We start from the raw sequence: 6,205 nt of genomic DNA, 5'->3' as shown, positions 1-6,205 counted from the left end.
TTTCTCTTTTTTTCTTTTTTCATTATTATTATTATTATTATTATTTATTTATTTTTTTAATGGAAGAGCCGAGGAAACAGTAGAACCAAGGAAGTAAATTAACTCTCAACAAGGGTGACAACATATGAATTAATACTTAGACACAGATCCAAGAATTTCCATTACATCAACCTTTGAAACGTCAAGTCTAAACATAACGGTTTCTAAACCGAAAAATCACATCATATAAGATATCTCTTCACAGCATCAACATTAATGACCATTTCTGTTATTTTGCCTTCTATATCTGCTAAGTAAAGAGCACCATTGAATAATACCTTCTTTACAATGAATGGTCCTTTCCAATTTGGAGAAAATTTGCCTTTGACTTCAACCTGGTGTGGCAGAATACGCCACAACACTAATTGACCCTCTTCGAAACGTCTGAGACGCACCTTTTTGTTGTATGCTCGTGCCATTCTTTTCTGGTACAATTGTCCATGGCATACTGAAGTCATTCGCTTCTCATCAATCAAACTTAATTGCTCCAAGCGTGTTCTGATCCACTCATCATCATCAATTTCAGCCTCTACAACAATCCACAGGGATGGAATCTCAACCTTTGCAGGTATAACTGCCTCAGTCCCATATACCAGCGAATATGGGGTGGCACCCACTGACGTACGAATTGTAGTGAGATAACCCAACAAAGCAAAAGGCAACTTTTCATGCCATTGTCGAGAACTTTGCACCATTTTACGAAGTATCTTTTTAATATTTTTATTGGCAGCTTCTACAGCCCCATTTGCTTTTGGGCGATAAGGAGTCGAATTTCGATGTTCAATCTTAAATTGACGGCATACCTCTTGCATTAAGTGACTGTTGAGATTTGCAGCATTATCGGTAACAATTGCCTTTGGAATACCAAATCGACAGATGATGTTGAAATGAATGAAATCCACCACGACCTTCTTGGTCATTGACTTGAAAGTTACTGTTTCCACCCACTTTGTAAAGTAATCAATGGCCACCAGGATGAACCTATGACCATTCGATGCTTTTGGTTCTATTGGTCCAATAACATCCATTCCCCATGCCACGAAAGGCCATGGAGCAGACATCGCATGCAACTCGGAGGGAGGAGAATGTATCAAATCACCGTGTATTTGATATTCATGACATTTACGAACAAACCGTATGGAATCCCGCTCCATGGTGAGCCAATAATAACCTGCTCGAAGTATCTTCTTTGCCAGAATATATCCATTCATGTGAGGTCCACAAACTCCTGAGTGTACGTCAATCATGATTGTTGAAGCGTCTTTAGCATTTACACATCTTAGAAGACCCAAATCAGGTGTTTTCTTGTACAATATGCCTCCACTTAAGAAAAAACCGCTAGCTAGTCGCCGAATAGTCCTTTTTTGATTACTAGTGGCATTAGTAGGACATTTTTCGGACTGAAGATATGTTTTAATATCATTGAATCAAGGTTTACCGTCAAATTCTTCCTCCACCAAGTTGCAATAAGCATGCTGATCACGAATCTGTATGTACAAAGGGTCGATATGAGCTTCGTCAGGATGTTGAAGCATCGAAGATAAAGTTGTCAATGCATCAACAATCTCATTATGAACTGTAGGAATATGTCTAAACTTTATTGACACAAACTGTCGACAAAGATCTTGTAAACAATGTTGATATGGTATAAGCTTTGGGTCACGAGTCTCCCATTCTCCTTGGATTTGATGGACCAGTGAGTCTGAGTCTCCTAGCACTAGCAACTCTTGGATGCCCATGTCAGCAACTAACCTCAAACCCAAGATGCAAGCCTCATACTTTGACATATTATTGGTACAATAGAATCTAAGTTGGGCTGTTATAGGGAAATATTCCCCTGATTCAGACATAAGAATTGCTCATATCCCAACTCCCTTCATGTTAGCAGCACCGTCAAAGAACAATTTCCATCCTTGATCCTTATTATGCTTAACTTCATCGATACATGATACCTCATCGTCTGGAAAGTAGGTCTTAAGTGGTTCATATTCATCATCAATAGGGTTCTCTGCTAAATGATCTGTCAAGGCTTAAGCCTTCATTGCGGTCCGCGTCACATAGATAATGTCAAACTCTGTGAGTAATATTTGCCATTTCGCAAGCCTGCCCGTGGGCATGGGCTTTTGAAAAATGTATTTTAACGGATCCATACGAGAAATGAGATAAGTAGTATAAGATGAAAGATAGTGCTTCAACTTCTGTGCTACCCAAGTTAGGGCACAACACGTTCTTTCGAGAAGGGTGTACTTCGATTCATAAACGGTAGATTTCTTGCTGAGGTAATAAATGGCCTGCTCTTTCTTCCCAGTGCCATCATGCTGACCCAATACACATCCAAAAGAATTATCCAGTACTGACATATATAATATCAATGGTCTGCCCGGCTCCGGAGGAACCAACACTGGAGGATTTGATAAGTAATTCTTAATTCTTTCAAAAGCCCCTCGATATTCTTCGGTCCATTTGACTGTGGCATTCTTTTTTAACAACTTAAAAATGGGCTCGCAAGTTGTTGTGAGTTGAGCAATGAATCTACTGATGTAGTTTAACCTTCTTAGAAGGCTCATAACCTCAGTTTTATTCTTTGGAGGTGGCAGTTCCTGAATGACTTTTATTTTTGAAGGATCTAACTCGATACCTCGTCGACTGACTATAAACCCCAAAAGCTTTCCTGACGGTACTCCAAATACACATTTTGCAGGATTAAGCTTGAGATTATACCTGTGAAGCCTTTTGAAGAATCTTCTTAAGTCTTGCACATGATTTGACTGTTTTTTTGATTTAATGATCACATCATCCACATAAACTTCGATTTCTTTATTCATCATATCATGAAACATGGTTTTCATTGCCCTCATATAAGTTGCTCCTGCATTTTTTAACCCAAATGGCATGACTCGATAACAATATGTACCCCATGGTGTGATAAAAGACATTTTTTCTATGTCTTCATCATCCATAATAATCTGATGATAACCCGCATAGCAATCCACAAAAGATGCAATCTCATGTTTAGCACAATTGTCCAACAAAATATGGATGTTTGTCAAAGGAAAGTCATCTTCTGGACTTTCTTTGTTTAAATCATGATAATCAACACATATTCGAACTTTGCCGTCTTTCTTAGGGACAGGTACGATGTTGGCTTACCAAGAAGGATATTGAGCGACTCGAATGACTTTGGCCTCAAGTTGCTTTGTGATTTCCTCTTTAATTATTACACTTATGTCAGTTTTAAGCTTTCTCAACTTTTGCTTTACTGGAGGGAACTTAGGATAATCGGCAACTTGTGAACCACCATGTCAGTGCTTAATCCAGGCATGTCATCATAAGATGACGCAAAAACATCCTTGTAATCAAGCAGAGCCTGGATTATATCCTCCTTTTGATGTCAAGCATGTACGCTTATCTTAGTCTTTAATATTTTCATGATCCCTTAAATTTATCGTCTCAGTTTCACTCATATTTGGGTTTGATTTATTCTCAAAAGATTTGAAATCCCTGCTTACTTCTTCAAATACTTCGTCTTCATCATATTCGATTTCTTGACTTATTATTTCAGGATTAGGTCGAAGATTAGATTGGATTTTAATATCCGGTGAAAAATTCTGCATGCATGTCATATCACTAAAATCGGCATAGAAAGAACTGTATAGAAGAAAACAAAATAAATATATTAGACTGAAATAAAAACACAATTACATCCTATTGAAAAGGAAAATAGAGGGTTTGAAATAAAACGATGAGACAAAATCCGATTTACAACCCTTGAATTAATCGGATGACAAAAAGAAAAACAAGACAGACTACCAAGACTCATTCTTAATGGGGAGAGGAGCGGCCTCCCAATTGTTCAGCTGGACATCAGGACCAATGAATTGCACATCTCTGTCACTAGTGCCTTCTCCGAGTTCAATCATATTAGCCTCGATAAATAAATCTTAAAAATAGTTGATCAATTCTTCGTGAACCTCCAGCACTGGTTCTGGGAGTGGTGACTCAGAAGATTCTATTATGAGGGCTTTGAGGAAAGATTTGTATATGGGTGGTATCGGCTTGGTAAGTGACCATACATCTCTCTTCTACTTCTTGGGTTTCATTTTGTCCTCGACTCTAGGCTTGTATTCTAAGCCAAAAGTACCAAGACTCTTTCGTGGACTCACCGGATAAGCTCTCCCTGCAAGAAGATCCCCAAGCCTTTACCTGGTTCAAAACCATGCTTCAGCATTTCAGTTACCATCATCATGGATGCCATGGGCAGTTGTGGTTTTGAAATGAGATTCCCCTCGAGGATATGCTCAACAACCACTACCTCAAAAACTTGATAAACCAATGCCTCATTATCATTATTCGCCTTGATAAAAGGGAGGGAAGAGTCTTTGTAGATTGACAGATCCCCCTCACCATGAACAATCACTTCTTGTCGATCGTATTCAAACTTAATCATTTAATGCAACGTAGAGGGGACTGCCCAAGCTCTATGCAGCCATGGTCTTCCCAACAATAGATTGTAGGATGCATTGATATTCAGCACTTGAAAATTCATGGTGAAATCGACAGGCCCTATTTTTAGTATGAGCTCTATCTCCCCAATGGCATCTGTTTTGGACCCATCAAAAGCCCTAACACATACGTTGTTGGGTCGTACCCTTTCAACATTAACATTCAATTTTTGTAGAGTTGACAAGGGACAAATATTTGCCCCTGACCCTCCGTCAATTAGAACTCGAGTGACATATGAAAGCTCACACTTTATAGTGATATGGAGGCCTTGGTTATGTCTCGTACCTTCCACTGGTAGTTCATCATCTGAAAAGGTGATGTGATTTACCTCAAAGATTCTCCTAGCAATCTTCTCTAACTGACTCACTGTAACTTCATTAGGAACATGTGCTTCGTTCAGAATCTTCATTACAGCTTTACGATGTTCATCTGAATGTATTAATAATGACAACAAAGAGATTTGGGCTGGAGTTTTCCTTAACTGTTCCACAATGGAGTAGTCTGACAATTTCATCTTTCTTAAGAACTGCTCTGCCTCCCCTTCAGTGACTGGACTTTTAACTTGCATTTGGTCATTTTTATTCTTCCTTAATTCAGCTGGGGCATAGCATCTTCCCGAACGAGTCATTCCTCCTATTTCATCTACTTCTTCATTGATTTCTTTCCCTTTGTATGTCACGACGGTTGGCTCATAATTCCAAGGGACAGCCTTGGGGTTAGTCATTGGAAGTTGGGACACTGGCCTAATGATCACAGGTGGAATATAGGCACCTTGCACGATCAAGATAGGCTTGTCTGGCCCTCTTGGAACAACCAATCTTGCCTCTCTCTGACTTGCCCAAACATCTTTAAGTGCTCCTTTCACAGTTAGGATGGGTGTGTTTGATGAGCTTAACTTTTTCAACGTTTTTTCTGCCTCTGAAGGCACCATTTTTGTCAAGTCAACAACATTCGCCGAATTTTCCATGCCAGTTCCAACCTTAAGGATTGGCTTGTATGGGACTGCAACTTCTTCGCAACCCTTCATCATTTCTAACATGTTTGTTTCAGTATGCCTGGGTAGTGGATTTTGATTGATGTTTGGTCCATTTGGGTTTTCAACGATAATTCGATGAGTATCGATCAAATCTTGAATCGCCTTTTTCAAGTACCAACACCTCTCTATGTTGTGCCCTGGGGCATCAGAACAATAAGCACAGTGTTGAGAATAATCTAGATTTCTTGGGGGAGGATTTGGCATCTTTCTTTCAATAGGACTCAAAACATTCAACATCCTTAATTTTTGAAACAAGCTACCATATGATTCTCCAATAGGGGTGAATTCATCCTTAGCTCCATTTCCCTTCTTGTATTCTTTTCTAGGACGAAAAGGAAATCTAACAGTATTTTGGTGAATTAGTGGGGGTGGTGGATGATTTTGAGGAATTGGGGGGCGTCATTGCGGATAAGAAGGTGGGACAATTGGCTGTGCGCTGAAAACGGGATATGGAGAGTATGGGATGGGATATTGTGGAGTTTGTGGAGGAAAATAATGTTGTGGGGGATTATCTTGGACATAGGTCTGAGGTGCTGATACAACCGTAGCTACATCCTCCCTTCTCTTCTTCCCTCCAATATTTCCAGAACCATTTTGAAGCACTTGTGTTGTGGCTTTTAAGGCAAC

General features: G+C 39.5%; 1 pseudogene; it reads right to left on the bottom strand.

Annotated features, from left to right (window-relative positions):
* Positions 1-221: 221 nt before the first annotated feature.
* On the bottom strand, positions 222-5,569 carry LOC125878171 (uncharacterized; annotated as a pseudogene).
* Positions 5,570-6,205: the final 636 nt, after the last annotated feature.

The sequence above is a fragment of the Solanum stenotomum genome, chromosome 10 (genome assembly GCF_019186545.1).
Source record: "Solanum stenotomum isolate F172 chromosome 10, ASM1918654v1, whole genome shotgun sequence".
NCBI classification, from domain to species: Eukaryota; Viridiplantae; Streptophyta; class Magnoliopsida; order Solanales; family Solanaceae; genus Solanum; species Solanum stenotomum.
This window is presented reverse-complemented; position numbering and strand designations above follow the sequence as displayed.